Source organism: Bufo gargarizans, chromosome 1 (genome assembly GCF_014858855.1).
Source record: "Bufo gargarizans isolate SCDJY-AF-19 chromosome 1, ASM1485885v1, whole genome shotgun sequence".
NCBI lineage: Eukaryota > Metazoa > Chordata > Amphibia > Anura > Bufonidae > Bufo > Bufo gargarizans.
The window spans coordinates 399086733-399105711 of NC_058080.1; the positions used below are offsets into that span (position 1 = coordinate 399086733).

Here is an 18979-nt window from a genome sequence, read left to right on the forward strand (position 1 = left end):
AGTCTGCTGCAGAAAAGAAAGACACAGGACCAGAACAAACAGGATATGATGTCACCGAACGGGAGGAGTAGACAGAGAGCAATGGTAATGGAATTTACATATTACATTCAGGAAACCTAAAACAAGAATAACCACAGGGTGGCAGCATTGCATAACATGGTAATGATATGATAACACAAATACAGCAATTAATTTTAAATGGAAGAAATAAATGCTGGGACAGCACAGAATACCACCATTAATACAGGGTAGCCCACGGAAAAGTAGCCGCCTCTAGCTATAGTATGACAAGATGAATGAGAAAGTAGATTGTTTTTGTTTTTTAATTACCCACAAGTCACAAAAAATACTGAAAGTGGTCCCCGTTCACATCTTCACATATTTAGGCATGTTGGATTATGTTGGCTGATACTGTTTGCAGCTCTTCAGCAGTAATGCTGCAGAAGAAAAAAGGTAAGCAACTCCAACATTAAATAAATCGCAGCCAATAATGTGTGATAATGCAACAACAAACACCAATTTAAGAGCACACATATTCAAAATATCAAATTTTATTATATACCATGATTACACTATAGACACAATAAAACCCATAAGGGACAGATTATGCAGGAGAGAATATGGAAACAATGTGTGTCCCCCGATTACACTGAACTGGTAAGGACACAAAGGCAATAACATCAAATTATAACCATCATGGTTAAGTAACAAACACTGCCTGAATCCTACACCCACCCAGCATCCATCAATACCACTCCATCTCAGAGGGCACAATGCCTAACTGTGTAGTAGAGACAAGTGTCTGCACCCCCGACCGGGAGTGCTAACAACAAGTCCCCAACACAATATTACTCTTGAGCAGCCTAATAACATACACATACATGGACACAACTGTGGGGATACCAACCAGCGATCAGGAGACACACCACCCCGACATACGTTTCGCCGTTGCTTCCTCTTGGGGGCGTGTAATCGGGGGACACACATTGTTATCATATTCTTTCCTGCATAATCTGTCCCTTATGGGTTTTATTGTGTCCATATTGTAATCATGGTATATAATAACATTTGAGATTTTTAATATGTGTGCTCTTAGAAGAAAAAAGGTCCTGCTTTTTCCAGCAGGATGGGGCAACATGTCGCACTTCACAGATCTCACTGGCACAGGTTCATGAACTGTTTCCGGAGGAGCGAACTGTGAGTAAGGGGTTATGGCCACCACGTTCCCCAGAACTGTCCACATGAGATTTTTATCTGTGGGGAAATGTAAAACAGAAAGTGTCCCCTAACAATCCACATCCCCTGGAGGAACTCAAGGAGAACATCACAAACACTATCCGCAGCATCACAAGCAGCATCAGCCAACATAATCCGACCTGCCCAAAGATGCATGGACGTGAACGGGAACCACTTTCAGCATCTTTTGTGACTTGTGGGTAATTAAAAAAACACAATCCACTTGCTCGTTCATCTTTCATACTGTCTCTGGAGGTGGGCTACTTTTTCGTGGGCCACCCTATGTTAACAATTAACATGTTCTCTTTTTATAATAAATACATTAAACAACTCCACAACCCTTCCTTCCAGGCCTAAATGCATCTCTCCCATTCCTTCTATCTTTCATGTAATACACCTTTCCAGGGGTGGATTAAGTTCATCACAGGCTTTGGGCTATTTACCCAACTTCAACCCCCTCCATCCATTTGCCCCTGACCATTCCTCCTTTCGCATTATGCCCCATGTTTTTTTTTTTGTGGAAAATATTAAAATCTATACCACATATATAACACCCTCACAGTATATAGTATAATACCCCCAGTCCATCATACTATATAACACCCTCAGCCCCACATAGTTTACAGTAGAACACCCCCAGCCCCACACAGTGTACAGTATAACACCCCCACCACCTAACGGTATATAGTGTAACACTCCCAGCCCCTCACAGTATATAACACCATATAGTATGCAGTATATAGATTACAACACCTGACAGCATGCAGTATACTGTGCATTCAGGAAGTTTTCAGGCCTTTTCACTTTTTTCACATTTTGTTATGTTACAGCCTTGTCTTAAAATAAAAAAGAAATCAAGTTTTCTTCCATTATTCAACACTCAATAACCCTTAATGAGAAAGTAAAAACAGAATTTTAGAAATGTTTGCAAATTTATTAAAAAGGAAAACTACAATTTTGCAAGGCATTAAAGGGGCTTTCCGGGATTTTACGACTGATGTTCTGACAGGTCATGAGTATCTGATCAGTGGTGGTCTGACATTTTAACAAGGAAAGTAGTATTGGAATAAAGCCAGGTTATTTTTAAATGTGGATTCTCAGGCTCTGGTCAGTGTTTCTCACATTTCCATCAATATTTAAAATACCTATGGTAAATTGCTGTACATAGAGTAATGGAAAGCCTAGCAGCACAATGTGGAAACATAGTATTAATAGGAACAGCCATTCTAAATTCTTATTCTGTATACATGTTTATTTTTGCAATTATCTTGTTTGCTATTGTTCATTTTGTTTGTTCCACAGATTATTTCTATCAAATGTGACAGCTACATTCTGGCACCAATGCAGTCTGTGTATAGTATAGCCTTGATGGAGTAAGACATCCATGTTGCTTCAGTTTTTTTTTTTTACACACCCATTGTAACAATGCCTATCCTATCCTAGAATAGGACATGTTCTATCTTTTTATTGGGACGGACATACAGATGTGGACAGCACACAGCACACAGTGTGCTGTCAGCATTTTTGCAACCCCAGTGAAATGAATGGGTCCATATCCTATCCGCAAAAAAAAATGCGGATTGGATGTGAAGCAAAAATACGGTCGTGTGATTGGGGACTAAGGGCTCATGCACACAAATGTGTGCTACCTGTGCCCGTGCTGCAGACTTCATGCATGGGCGTCGGCCGTGTTCCCACTGTTTGTGGATGCGGACCCATTCACTTGAATGGATACGCGATCCGCAAGATTCAGTCTGCACCGCAAAAAATAGAACATGTTCTATTTTTTGCTGCACAGAGGCACAGACCGAAATCCCACAAAAGCACTCTCTAGTGGTTTTGTGGGCTTCCGCTCCGTACCTCTGCTCCACATCGCTCCGTATCTTGCAGATTGCGTACCCGATTGTAGGCAACACACACTCGTATGCTTGAGCCCTTACAGTTACACTCATTGACAAAAAAATTATGGAGTTATTGGAATCAAATGAAACTTTATACACAATCAAGTCACATTATTATGACTGTAATGGTTAGGGGCGGAAGAGACCGCAGGGCAGGGTTCAAATACAGCAGACAAGGAGGCTGAAGCAGATACCGGCTTTATTAAATAACAGAATATAACGGCCGGAAAATCGGATTAACAGTTTTGTGCCAATGCACCGGGGCACAATGGACAAATGACAGGAACAGTGTTAACAGGTTTACATAAATTTACAGGAATGATAACTGAACTTTGCATCTACTTAATGCGCTCCAACCAGCAAGCACATAAAATACAGGCTACTCTCCGCTATTATTTTCCTGTCTGCCCCTGCTACCTAGGGCACGTTTCTACAACTCACTGACTAAAATATCCTGTTCTATGACCTATCACAGATTAGCACCGGTGCACACTCTGTGGGTAGCTGCTTGTCTTGGTCTGGTACGTGGAGGCAGGTGTAGTCTGGCTCCTGATCCGGTCACTTGCTTGTCCCAGCGCGGTCTTTTCCTCTCTCTGTCTGCAGGTACAGGCATCCACATAGTTCGGCTCTGACAGGAGTACCTGTCCTAACACAGTCTCTGTTGTTCTGTCCCACAGCAGCCTGGAAGAATCACTTTACAGTCTCTGTTGTTCTGTCCCACATCAGCCTGAAAGAATTACTTTACAGTCTCTGTTCACATCAGCAAGAAAACCGCACTCCAGCCCAAAGCCCGGGAACCTGAACTCCTCCTACATCCTCTGGGACCAACAACTTCATTTCTCTCTTACTCAACGACACAGCGGCCTCATGTGACTGGAGAAAGGCATCACAGTCTGTGTGAAACCTTATCACTAGCAATACAGCGCAATGTAAATTGGTGTTTCTAGGGGCTGCCCCCTACTTGACTATTCATAGTAACCACCTTGTGCATCACGGACAGCAGCTAGATGGACTAGGAGTGACTCTGTAAGGACCTGGTAGGTTTTCACAGGTATCTGGAGCCATGCTGACTACAGTGCATCTTAAAGCTGCTAGAGAGTGCATGGAGGAGGATCCATAGAGCAAACTTGAAGATCAAGGTGACCCATAGATGCTCATTTGGGTTTAAGTTTAGGTAAATAGGGAATCAGGGTAAAACTAGAAAGTCTTGGTCATGTCCTTCTAACCAGTGTTGGACACTGTTTCTAGCCATGGCACATGTTGCATTGTCTTGCTGGAAGATTCATTCTGCCCCAGGGAAGACAATCAGTGTGTATGGGTGTATGTGATCTGCCAGCATGGATTCATACTCAAATTGGTTGAGAGTGCCTTCCACATGGATGAGTGGGCCCAGAGATTGCCACAAAAAATCTGCAGACCATAACACTGCCACCACCAGCTTGGGTTCTTCCAGCAATGGTTGTAGGGTATTTATTCTCTAATGTTTCTCGCCTGACTTGCCAACGTTCATCCGTTTGATGAAGCAGAAAACATGACTCCTCAGAGAAAGCAACTCTTTTGCCAATGAGTGGAGGTCCAATTATGACACTGCCTTGAAAACTGAAGTCTTTTCTGCCGATGCAACTTTATCAGCAGAGGTGCAGTGACCCTTTGTCTGTTCTGTTGTAATGGCAGTGGCCAGCAGGTGTAATTACAATTCTGCTGTCCCCGTTCACTTCAGTGGGACAGCTCCTTCCTATTTAAGTGAGCAGCACTGAGTTTGAGGGAGCTGTTTGGTTGCTATGGCAGCCTTGAGCCTTTAGAAGGGCACAGCATTGCTCCTATGCAGACTTGCTGGTGGCAGGGCTTCATAGCAACATAGGCTGCAATGGTAAATCATTGCAGTTTATGGGAGATGATCACATGTTAAAGTCCACTAGAGGAACATTAAAAAAGTAAAAGGAAAAAGGGAAAAAAAAGTTTTTAAAATATAAAAAAGTAAGAAAATATCTAAAAATTCAAATCACCCTCCTTTTCCATATTAAAAATAAAAATGAAAGAACATTAGAAAATAGAGATCATTGTCAATATCGCATTCCCAAAATGCCAATACTACTAGAATGAAAATATAAATTTATTTATCCCATATGGTGCAGTCTGACACTGGCAGCAGTCACACGCAGTCACACACCAATAACTGGTAACACCCATCTGGACCTTCATTGCATACTGCTTGTAATTTATTCATGGCAGGAATAATAAAGGAATGACATGTCACAGTCAGAACAATAGATGCTTCAGAATTGTTATTACAAGGGGGAGATGTAAGTAGTTTTTAAGGTTTCCCAGCAGACCATTGCCGAGAGCCTCACACCGCCTCGACCGTCTTGCCTTCTGCCCATAGTGCATCTTAGCGCTATACCTTCCTCAGGTTGACAACACATGAACCCAGCGATTCTCATGATGTAAAAGAAAACACTATTCATCAGGCTAGGTCACCTTCTGCTGCTGCTCCAAGTTCCTGTCATGGTATTCACTTGCCCATTGTAGGGGTCAGCATGGGCACTCTGACTGGTCTACAGCTATGCAGCCCCATAAGCATCAAGGTGTCATTATTGACATCTCAGACATTGTAGGCCTGAAGAGCGTATGGAGAAGCAGCAGTTCCCTGGCGCATGCATAGATACAGCTATGTACAGCCTCTGTGTCCCAGGCTAGAAGCTTGTAAACATCCGCCCAGCAGCACTGAAACCGGTAATACAGGGAAGTAGACTGTACAGGAAAAGTAAGGCATTTGCGGAATATCCAGGATGTATGGGAGGTAAAGTGTGCAGTTTAAACAAAATTGGATCCTTTAAAGGGTTTTTTCCAAGATTCATATATTGAGGACTTATCCACAGGTTAGGTCATTAAGGCCTCTTGCAAACGAACGTGCGTGTCCCGAGGCAGTGCTGCGGACCGCAAATTATGGTCTGCAATGCACTGGCACTGACTGTGGGGCAGCCGCATGTTGATCTATTCACTTGAATGGGGTCCGCGATCCGTCAGTTCCGCAAAAAGATAGAACAAGTTTTATCTTTTTGCGGAACGGAATGGAACAAAACCCCACAGAAGCACTCCGTAGTTCCATAGTTCTGTTCCATTCTGCACCGCATCTCCGGATTTGTGGGCCAATTCAAGTGAATGGGTACGCATCCGTGATGCGGAATGCACACGGAGGGTGACCCGTGTATTGCGGAACCGCCATATGCAGCCCGTAGCACGGGCACGGAGCCCTTACGTTCGTGTGAAAGAGGCCTACTATTGGAGCAGTGGGGATGTTACTCTCAGCAACCCTGTCGATCAGCTGTTTGAAGATGCTGTGATGCTCCGATGAGCCTCTACCTAGGCCAGTGACGTCATGTTCGTAAGTCACTTAACCTAGTTGCAGATCAGTCCTTTTCAAGTGAAGGCGCTTGAGCTGTAATACCAAGCTATACAATGTGCAGTGCTGTGCTTGGTAAGCTGTGAGTGATGAGGCTTCACAATAGCTGAACGGCGGGGATGTTGTTCCCCACCCACTGATCAGATATTGATGACTTACCCTTAGGATAATTCATCAATATTGGAGTCCTGGAAACCCCTTTAATAATACCACTTAAGGCCCCTTTCACACGAGCGAGTTTTCTGCGCGGGTGCAATGCGTGACGTGAACGCATTGCACCCACACTGAATCCGGACCCATTCATTTCTATGGGGCTGTGCACACGAGCAGTGATTTTCACACATCAATTGTGCGTTGCGTGAAAATCGCAGCATGTTCTATATTCAGCGTTTTTCACGCAACACAGGCCCCATAGAAGTGAATGGGGCCGCGTGAAAATCGCAAGCATCCGCAAGCAAGTACGGATGCGGTACGATTTTCACTCATGGTTGCTAGGAGACGATCGGGATGGGGACCCGATCATTATTATTTTCCCTTATAACATGGTTATAAGGGAAAATAATACCATTCTTAATACAAAATGCATAGTACAATAGGGCTAGAGGGGTTAAAAAAATAAAATAAAAATTTAACTCACCTCAATCCACTTGTTTGCGCAGCCTGGCTTCTCTTCTGTCTTCTTTGCTGTGTACAGGAAAAGGACCTGTGGTGACGTCACTGCGCTCATCACATGGTCCGTCACATGGTCCATCACCATGGTAAAAGACCATGTGATGAGCGTAGTGACGTCATCAAAGGTCTTATTCCTCAAAGAAGAAGACAGAAGAGATGCCGGCTACGCGATCAAGTGGATTAAGGTGAGTTAAATTATATATATTTCTTTTTTAACCCCTCCAGCCCTATTGTACTATGCATTCTGTATTAAGAATGCTATTATTTTCCCTTATAACTATGTTATAAGGGAAAATAATAAATTCTACACAATACCTAACCCAAACCCGAACTTCTGTGAAGAAGTCCGGGTTTGGGTCTGGGTACCAAACATGCAGATTTTTCTCATGCGCGTGCAAAACGCATTACAATGTTTTGCACCCGTGCGGAAAAAACGCAAAAATGGAACGCAATCGCAGTGAAAAATTACTTGTTTTAGTGTCAAAATCGCACCATTTTCCCTAAACGCATCCGGCCCCAATCCGCAACGCCCGTGTGAAAGGGGCCTAAGATCTCCCTATATTAGCCAGAGTGGAAAAAATGGCTCTTGCTCTGGTGGACCAGGCTCATCATATACCTCATGTCTGTATATGGCAGCTGTAGGGTACATCCCCATGTCACATATGAGCCGCAGAGGGCTGAAATTAATGAATTAGTACTGCTTTGTTTATTCACTTGTTATTGGCCGTGTGGTACCTGCAAATGTATATCTCAACCGTGGCACAACCAAGCCATGTGGCCGTACCCTAATGCCTCTTTCACAGGAGCGATGCTGATTGTGTCAGGATCTGTTCAGGAAAAAAACTGACGTTTTTTTCATCCAAGTTCAATCAGTTTTTTCTGTAATCGCATTCAGTGTTTTTGTTTTTTCCCCTCAGATGCAATCTGTTTTGATGTATTTTTCATGCTCATAAAGAATAATCTACATCTCCTACCAACCATCAGTGAAAAACGCATTGCATCTGGATGACTTCCGTTCTGCACCCAAACCTCATTCACTTCAATGGAGATCATGTTGCGATTTTTCCTGTGTGAAAAATAACGTTCATGTACCTAGACCCATTGAGTGGAATGGGTCAGAATTCAGTCTGGATGCTATGCGTTCACTTCACGCATCTGGATGGAAAAATTTGTGAAAGAGCCCTTAGAGGTTACTTTTAGGCGCCACACCCATAGCGATCGACTGATTGCCGCACGGGCTTTATTTGAAAGTAGGTAAAACCATTTTGTCTATCCTGTACATTGAATATTTTATTGTCACCATAAAATGAGATAAGATTACAATGACATTACATCAAAATATAATATGGGAATTTTAATTTTTTTCTGAAATGCTGAAATAACTTTATTTTTTACTTATGAAGTACAATGTACAGGAACAAGATGAATGACAGTACATTATAACATGCATTTTTAATGATTCCTCACCCATTTGGATTACCACAGTGCATTAGCTACTGCTCAAGTAGCAAAACAGTGTTTCTAAATAGCTTCGATAGCCTGCTGGCTTCTGTGATTTGGATATCCGTAGTGCTGTGTTTGTCAAGACTGTGACAAGCCTTTGCCGTAAGCTACATTTTCAAGATGGACTTTCCATGTCCAGTTTAATCTGACGCAAATGTAGGCTCATTTCTGACATTCTAAAGCTACTGACTTCCCATACTTGACGTATTAGGGAATTGTATTCAGAGCAATTGCCAGTAAGTAAAGTTATTGGACCACTAGCAGTCGTTATTTTGGAGGATGGCCTGGGTCCACATCACGTTTTTTTTCCGTGTAGTTTTAACGTATTCAAAAAATGTATACGTTAGCGGATGGCTCAGACAGATGCCATACAGTGGCATCCGTTCACCATAGAGTTTATTGTAAAAAAAAAAAAAAGGTATACTTTTTTTAACTGACTTTGCAAGATGGAAAAACGTAGTGTGCTATCCTTTTGTATCAGGAGAAGGCAAAAACATGATGTGAACCCACCCTTAGGGCTCATGCACATGACCGTTTAGTGTTTTGCAGTCCGCATTTTGCGGAATGGAAGGGCCGGCCTCTAATAAAACAGCCCTATCCTTGTCCGTAATGCGGACAATAATAGGACATGTTCAGTTTTTTTGCAGAACAGCCATGAGGACATGCACACAGAGTCATTTCTGTTTTTTTGTGGCCCCATTGAAGAGAATGGTTCCGCATATGGGCCGCAAAAGATGGAATGGGAGCGGAAAAAATATGAGTTCATGTGCATGAACCCTAAGGCCTGTTTCACACTCGAGTTTTGAGATCACCACAATCTGAAATCTGGTGTAGGTTTCAGACATTACTTGCACCAGTAAACTATACTTTCAAAACTTTAAAGTAATGGTAGATGTGTGAGGCCCACTCCCACCCATGACCCATCCACTTTTAACAAAATGGCGAGAGTGGTGGAGAATGGCAAAAAAATGTATGCCATTTTGGTGCTACACTACAGACGCAAGGGGTTTAATTATTCTCCCCCATTGTGTTTTTCTGAGTGTTTTATAGCAGATTTTTTGTTTTGTTTTAGATTTCAGCATGTTGTGTGATATTTTTTCACATTTATCCATTAAATGCACACAAAAAAGCATGAATTTTTAGATATTGTAATGCGGATTATGTTCAAAGAATATACCCTGACAATCACAGCAAGAAGAGAAAAAAAGCTTGTCTCAACTGCATTACTAACTTATGAATCAATGAAGGCTAATAATAGTGTGGACCTTTTCATGTTACATTGATCTCCATTTTCACTGGATATTTGTGAAATGTACTAAGCTCAGGTACAATATGCAGGGCCATTAAAGGCTCATATGCATTATAATTTCACAGGCTACTTCAGTGCCTTACAAATGAGATTTTAATTGCATGTCATGAGAATAAGAAGTGGAACAGTAGTACAGGCCTGGCTATTGTTCCGGATTTCTTCCTTTGATAAGATTATGCGAAATATTCAGTGTAATTAAGTGGAAAGCAGGAGAGCATTAGCGTATCCATTGCCTCCTCCTCCCTCCCTCTATCTAGTACTCACATTAAAGCTTTTTATCTGTGGTTGAAATGACCATACATTGGATCCAGCTTTGTGAATACTGTTGATAGCAGCGGCCAGATCATCAAAAGACTTCATTTTGGTTGGAAAAAAAATTTGAAAAAGGAAAATTTATTTTGTTTTGTGTAAGCGAGCATTTGTAAAGAGGCCATCTGTAGTGATCCAGATAAGTGGCTGATGCAATATAGAGTATTTAAATAGATTATAATCCTATTAGAGAGATTTGGAGATGTTGTACCATATGTTCCCTTGGGATTGTATCTCTCACAGCAATGTGCCATTTGGAAAAGTTGAGTAGGCCAATATGAGAAGAGTTACATTCCACTATCATATCTAAACAAGATGTATTGATTCATTTTAATACATGTGTTTCGGACATTTTAGTATTGTAATATTGTTTTTTATGTAACTTTGTTCCTAGTACACTAAACAATTAAAACCACATAGTATGTATATGCACAATACACATGGGACTTATGCCACCTCTGGATGTAAGAAAAATAAATGTTCACAGAGTCCGAAATGTAATTATTTTTTAACTTATATAGAAAGGGTTATGTCAAAGAGTTTAACCTTTTCCCATCCAATGGCATATCTCATATAGCCTTGCAGAGTGGCACTTCCCAGTAGCAAAGGAATTATCTCATATGTCCATTCTACTAATAGCAGGATCTCAGACTGTGTAGCAGATAGAGATGCAAGCCAGGTCTTGTTTTGAAGTTGACAGTATAAGCTTTAAAAGAAGACCAGGATCATTTTGCTAGGATTTTTTGGATATAACTATTAAGAGACAAAATCATAGTCTAGTATGTACTAAAAATCATTTAATAGAAATAGTTATATACTTTTCTCAAGCTGCTATCTACCAAGATGGCTGATTAATATACCAACGAGCCAATTCAGAAGATTACTATAGACGATCAGATTGAGAAGGAGGCGCAACAATTGAGTGAACAATTCCTAACAAAAGATTATCCCCCAAAAATAAATGATACATCTTTGAATAAAGTTAGATCTGTGAAGCTGATTAGTGTTGAGCGAGCATGCTCGGCCGAACTGCTGTTCGGCTCGAGCATCGCTATGCTTGGCACATTGCAGTGCTCGGCCAAATAATGCGGGTGCTCGAGTATAATTTAATATAATGAAAGTCAATTAGGCTAGGTCTACACGACAACATTTGTCGCGCGACATTTTGTTGCACTAATGTCGCGCAACAATTTTTATAATGGCAGTCTATGGTGTCGCACTGCAACATGCTGCGACTGCGACGCAACAGTCGCAAAAAATCAATTCGAGATGGATTTTTCTGCGACTGTTGCGTCGCAGTCGCAGCATGTTGCAGTGTGACACAATAGACTGCCATTATAAAAATTGTTGCGCGACATTGGTGCAACAAAATGTTGCGCTACAAATGTTGCAGTGTAGTTGTGCCCTATCCTAAATGTCGTCGTGTAGACTTAGCCTAAGAGACCCGAGCAGGAGCGGACTGACAACTCATGGGGCCCCCGGGGCAATAGGAGATTATGGGGCCCCTGTGTCCTCGCCCATCCTCGAGCCACACCCACACACATATCGCTCTGCCCACATCACCTACACTTGGTACAGAATAGATTTATATCATCTTTAAGCCCCTTTCACACGGGCGAGTATTCCGCGCGAATGCGATGCGTGAGTTGAACGCATTGCACCCGCACTGAATCTCAACCCATTCATTTCTATGGGGCTGTTCACATGAGCTGTGATTTTCACGCATCACTTGTGCGTTGCGTGAAAATCGCAGCATGCTCTATTTTGTGCGTTTTTCACGTAACGCAGGCCCCATAGAAGTGAATGGGGTTGCGTGAAAATCGCAAGCATCCGCAAGCAAGTGCGGATGCGGTGCGATTTTCACGCACGGTTGCTAGGAGACGATCGGGATGGAGACCCGATCATTATTATTTTCCCTTATAACATGGTTATAAGGGAAAATAATAGCATTCTGAATACAGAATGCATAGTAAAATAGCGCTGGAGGGGTTAACAAAAAAAATAAAATAATTTAACTCACCTTAATCCACTTGATCGCGCAGCCGGCATCTCTTCTGTCTTCTTTCTTTGCTGTGTGCAGGAAAAGGACCTGTGGTGACGTCACTCCGGTCATCACATGATCTTTTACCATGGTGATGGATCATGTGATGGACCATGTGATGACCGGAGTGATGTCACCACAGGTCCTGTTCCTGCACACAGCAAAGAAAGAAGACAGAAGATTTGCCGGCTGCGCGATCAAGTGGATTAAGGTGAGTTAAATTATTTATTTATTTTTTTTAACCCCTCCAGCGCTATTTTACTATGCATTCTGTATACAGAATGCTATTATTTTCCCTTATAACCATGTTATGAGGGAAAATAATACAATCTACAGAACACCGATCCCAAGCCCGAACTTCTGTGAAGAAGTTCGGGTTTGGGTACCAAACATGCCGATTTTTCTCACGCAAGTGCAAAACGCATTACAATGTTTTGCACTCGCGTGGATGTTCCCGCAACGCACCCGCACATTTTCCTGCAACGCCCGTGTGAAAGAGGCCTTAGTGTTAACAGCAGTCAGGAGATAAAAAAATACTAATAGGGTTTATTCAAATTCACTTGAATTGCAGCTGAATTGATGTAGCCGTATAGTTTAACATAGAAGACCATTAGCTTGGCTGTATTCTAGGTTTATTGTTCTCATAGTGAATAAACCCCCTGATATGGGCTGATAAGGAGCATAGAAAATCACTGACTCAATTTTTAGGGTACTTTAACACTAGCGTTATTTTTTTCCGGCATAGAGTTCCGTCCTAGGGGCTCTATACCGGAAAAGAACTGATCAGTTTTATCGTAATGCATTCTGAATGGAGAGCAATCCGTTAAGGATGCATCAGGATGTCTTCAGTTCAGTCTTTTTGCCTTTTCAGGATGGAGATAATACCGCAGCATGCTACGGTTTTATCTCCGTCCAAAATTACGGAACACTTGCCAGATCCGGCATTTTTTACCATTGAAGTGCATTAATGCCAGATCCGGCCCCAAGTGTTCCAGCAAAACAGATCCAGCATTGCGGTCTGCGCATGCTCAGACCGCAAAAAAAATGACTGATCCGTTTTTCAGGATGACACCGGAGAGACGGATCAGACATTTCAATGCATTTGTCATATGGATCAGGATCCTGAATTATATGACAAATGCCGTCAGTTTGCATGCGTTTTGACGGAACTGCCTGCCGGAATCCTCTGCCGCAAGTGTGAAAGTACCCTTAGCTATACTACATTTTTATGTTTACCACCTAACAGCTTCAACTTTGATTTCACCTTTATCTTACCTGGTACTCACTAATCATTAGGCTCAGTGGCTTCTGTCTCCATCTCGCCTCCCTCCCAGTCTCTTGGATATATGAGCTCTTTCTGTGATAACATGCATGTCTTTTGTCTGCTAGGTGACAGATGCAGATCAGGGGTTTATCCACTGAACAGTGGCTTGTAGTGAACTGGCAAGGGGACAGCAAAATCCATTCCATGGTAGCCAATTTTGAAAATATTTCTAATTTGGCTGTTTTGGACTAGCCTTTTAAAATCCATCAATTGCCAATTCACAAGAAGGACAGAAAGCTGCTACATTTGCAGACGAGAGTAAGTGGGGAGGTGAAAGAGAGTAAAGCTGGCCATACACCTATAGATTATCTGCAGACTTTCTATGGTCAGACGGACAAAGTGCAACAGGTTCCTCCATCTACACTAAACTGTGCGGATGGAGGAATCTCCCACTGGGCCAAGCTTCAGTATCTTGCTAGACGGCCCCGCTGGCTGTCATAATACCTGAGCAATCTGATTGGATGCAGGCATTGATTAGGTATTTTGACAGCCAGCGGGGTTGGCTTGCAGTATACTGAAGCTTGGCCCAGTGGGAGATTCCTCTATCCGCACAGTTTAGGGTACTTTCACACTAGCGTTTTTCTTTTCCGGCATAGAGTTCCGTCCTAGGGGCTCAATACTGGAAAAGAACTGATCAGTTTTATCCCTATGCATTCTGAATGGAGAAAAATCTGTTCAGGATGCATCAGGATGTCTTCAGTTCAGTCACTAAACTGTGTTTTGGACGGAGGAAATACCGCAGCATGCTGCGGTATTATCTCCGTCCCAATTTCCGGATCAGTTGCCGGTATGCCGGATCCGGCAATAATTTACATTGAAATGCATTAAAAATACCGCAATGACGGATCCGTCCTTCCGGATGAAAAAAAAATGTAATGTATCCGTTTCTCCGGATAACATCCGGAGAGACGGATCCGTTCTTGCAATGCATTTGTAAGACGGATCCGCATCCGGATCTGTCTACAAATGCTGTCCGTTTGCATGCAGATTGCCGGATCACTCTGCCACAAGTGTGAAAGTAGCCTAAGGCTGGGTTCACACGTGAGCGTATTTGATATGCGCGTTTAACGCGCGTTTTTGTCCATAGTCAACGCGCGTATTACGCGCGTTTGTGTGATTGACAGCAGTGTTGTCCAATGAAAATACAGCCCTGTCTATATGAAAGGTGTCTAATGAGAGAGAAATGCAGGTGGGAAATTTCATGTGTGTTGGGAGAGTGGATTGTTTGCAGTCATGGAATTCTCCAGAAGGCGACCAATTGCGACCTTTTATTGCCTGTTGCTATGTGCCAAACGCGCGACAATCCTATGGCTGCAAACGCGCGACAAAACACCCCAAAGAAGCTCAAGAACTTTTTTGAGCGTAGGGCGTTTTTTAGCGCGTTCAAACGCGCTGTAAAACGATCAAGTGAGAACCAGGGCCATAGGGAAGCATTGGTTTTCATGTGTTGAGCTGTAAAACGCTCAAGTGTGAACCCAGCCTAAGTGTAGATGGAGGAATCTGTTGCACTTTCTCCATCTGACCATAGAAAATTTGCAGATAATCTATAGGTGTATAGCCAGCTTATGTAACCTGTGAGTGAATGTGCCTGTCTTTGCAACGCACTGGATGCAGGAGTATATAATGCACTGGACGCAGGAGTCTGTAACGCACTGGACGCAGGACTTTGTAACGCACTGGACGCAGGACTTTGTAACGCACTGGACGCAGGACTTTGTAACGCACTGGACGCAGGACTTTGTAACGCACTGGACGCAGGACTTTGTAACGCACTGGACGCAGGACTTTGTAACGCACTGGACGCAGGACTTTGTAACGCACTGGACGCAGGACTTTGTAACGCACTGGACGCAGGACTTTGTAACGCACTGGACGCAGGACTTTGTAACGCACTGGACGCAGGACTTTGTAACGCACTGGACGCAGGACTTTGTAACGCACTGGACGCAGGACTTTGTAACGCACTGGACGCAGGACTTTGTAACGCACTGGACGCAGGACTTTGTAACGCACTGGACGCAGGACTTTGTAACGCACTGGACGCAGGACTTAATTTAAAACAAGAACACTCACAAGAGAGAGAATACAAGCCTTCCCTGGCCCTGCTACCTGCTTGCCGATTCTGTCTCCTCCGTAGGTGCTGCCTGCTCATCCCGTGCACTTATGAAACAGTCTGCCTCCTGCAGAGTCCACACTGTACGAGAGGCAGGGAGATAGCAGTGGCTGTGAAGGGAAAAGTTCCAGAGCACACAATGACAGCCCCAGAGCCTTTCTGCTGCCTGGCCAACCGTATGCTGCCACAGCGCCAGCCCAGCCTGCAGGACATCAGAGAGGCCTGGGCTCCACATTATAGCACCACTACATTTATACTTATTTATTATCAAAAAGCATCAAACATAAATTTAAAAAAACAAAAACATTTTTTACTGTCCTTTTAAGCAAAAGCCAGAATATGATAAAAAGACGAAAACAGCCATTAAACTTAACTACATATAATAAAACAATTTACTTACAAAAGAAGCTATTTAGTCATCCGCTGCGCTGTCCTCTCCTTGCTTCTGCTGATTATTTTCCCTCCTTTCTGTCTCTCCTTAGTGCGCAGGCTTACTGTTATGGGGGCATCTGTGGATGACACACTGTTATGGGGGCATCTGTGGATGACACACTTATGGGGGCATCTGTGGATGACACACTGTTATGGGGCATCTGTGGATGACACACTGTTATGGGGGCATCTGTGGATGACACACTTATGGGGGTGGATGGGTGTGATGTTATGGGGGCATCTGTGGATGACACACTGTTATGGGGGCATCTGTGGATGACACACTGTTATGGGGGCATCTGTGGATGACACACTGTTATGGGGGCATCTGTGGATGACACACTGTTATGGGGGCATCTGTGGATGACACACTGTTATGGGGCATCTGTGGATGACACACTGTTATGGGGGCATCTGTGGATGACACACTGTTATGGGGCATCTGTGGATGACACACTGTTATGGGGCATCTGTGGATGACACACTGTTATGGGGGCATCTGTGGATGACACACTGTTATGGGGCATCTGTGGATGACACACTGTTATGGGGGCATCTGTGGATGACACACTGTTATGGGCGCATCTGTGGATGACACACTGTTATGGGCGCATCTGTGGATGACACACTGTTATGGGCGCATCTGTGGATGACACACTGTCATGGGGGACCTGTGGATGACACACTGTCATGGGGGACCTGTGGATGACACACTGTATGGGCGCATCTGTGGATGACACACTGTTATGGTCGCGCATCTGTGGATGACACACTGTTATGGGGCGCATCGGTGGATGACACACTGTAATGGGGGACCTGTGGAGGACACACTGTCATGGGGGACCTGTGGATGGACACACTGTCCATGGGTGACCTGTGGATGACACACGTCCTCATGGGGGACCTGTGGATGGACACACTGTCCAGGGAGGGACCTGTGGATGACACACTGTTATGGGGGACCTGTGGATGACACACTGTCATGGGGGACCTGTGGATGACACACTGTCATGGGGGACCTGTGGATGACACACTGTCATGGGGGACCTGTGGATGACACACTGTCATGGGGGACCTGTGGATGACACACTGTCATGGGGGACCTGTGGATGACACACTGTATGGGGGATCTGTGGATAACACACTTATGGGGGATCGTGGATGACACACTGTTATGGGGGATCTGTGGATGACACACTGTTATGGGGGATCTGTGGATGACACACTGTTATGGGGGATCTGTGGATGACACACTGTTATGGGGGATCTGTGGATGACACACTGTCCACTCATCTGATTTGCAAGGAGGAGGATCTGTCCACTCATCTGATTTGCAAGGAGGAGGATGGAGTGGAGACAACATGGAGATCACAACCAGTGAATGGAAGAGGCTTGAAAGCAGCACAGAGTATTTCAGTGCAGTGGTCTACCGTGGTGCAGTAATCTCTCCACTCGTCTGATTAAATGCATATTAGGAGGGGGATGGAGACAACATGAAGATCACAGGCAATCTGTGATTGGAAGGGGTGTCACAGCAGCACATAGAATGTGAGAACTCCAGGAGTCCTACTAGTACTCACTCTCACTATCAAAGTAGCGTTGCGTAGCAGGCAGGCCCGCTGGATGGCAGCGTAACGCTACTCACTGTGTCACGCGCCTGCTCCTCCGACTTTATTAATGAAGCAGACGGAGACGTTACGCTGCCATCCGGCCAGGCCTGCCTGCTGCGCTACTTTGATACTGAGTAGTACTAGTAGTACAGACCTGGGGCAGCTGCCCCGTGTTAAAGACGGCCCTGCAGAAGGAGCCTCTCATGGGGCCCCCTAGTGGCCACAGGCCCTCAGTCCATGCCCGAGTGCCCGAATAATCAGTCCGCCCCTGGACCCGAGCATCAAACCAGGCACCCTCTGCTCTGAAGAAGTTTTTTAAAAAATTGATGGAAACCCCATTAAAATGGTTTGTAAACAGCATTAAGAGGATGGCTGGATGAGTCTTGGACTCCTATTATCTATGACATACAATAGACAACCACACAAAGGCTAAATGCCAAAAACCAGGTACGTGGAAGCCAACAATCTATCCATGAGACAGATAACAGGCTGCATACCATACAATGTCAGCCTTGTGCACTATGAGACAATCCAAAGCAGCTTTAATCTGACTGAGAACCAGTAAACCTCAAAGTTGCTTCACATCTGTTGGATAGCTTGGGTGGACCTGTGCACCTAGATCAATATCATTAGGGTGACAAAAAGTTTTCTGATTGTCCTAACATAATATTCAATATCAATAACCTTTCTATACAGTTTTGTCATGTAAAGACTCATTTGCATAAACATGGGCATATGGGAAAGACATGCAAATGAGCAGAATCTGCCTTGTTTTTCAGCTGAAAAAACATTTGCATGGAAAATTTGCGATCTACACTACTCATTATAAGAATCATGAACAGAGCCATCTATTGGTTTCATAGTCTTATGACAAGACACACTGTGTAGCACTCAGCCTTTTGCATGGAAAATTCACAATTAGAATATTTGCAATCTACACTACTCATGAATCTATTTGATTCATAGTCTTGTCATAAGACTATGAAACCAATAGATAGTGCTGTTCATGAGTCATTACAAGCAGGGCAATAGTCCTCAGATACACCCTAGCAAGCTTATATTACCGCAGATAAAGTGCTAGAATATGTGTGCAAGATAGCAGCAATCCGATATACATCTCAGTGTT

The 18979-nt window shown here is 43.7% G+C and overlaps 1 protein-coding gene across 3 annotated transcripts in view; it reads left to right on the forward strand.

The window, feature by feature from the left end:
- The window catches only part of FRMPD1 (FERM and PDZ domain containing 1), a 194352-nt gene that overhangs the window by 73851 nt on the left and 101522 nt on the right, over nucleotides 1-18979 (forward strand). The window contains exon 2 of one of the 3 annotated variants that reach the window (XM_044270938.1): nucleotides 3815-4276. The exons of the other annotated variants lie outside the window; for them this stretch is intronic. The gene's annotated coding sequence lies outside the window, so the exon portion shown is untranslated. The remainder of the gene's footprint in view (nucleotides 1-3814; nucleotides 4277-18979) is intronic. 3 annotated transcript variants of the gene reach the window in all.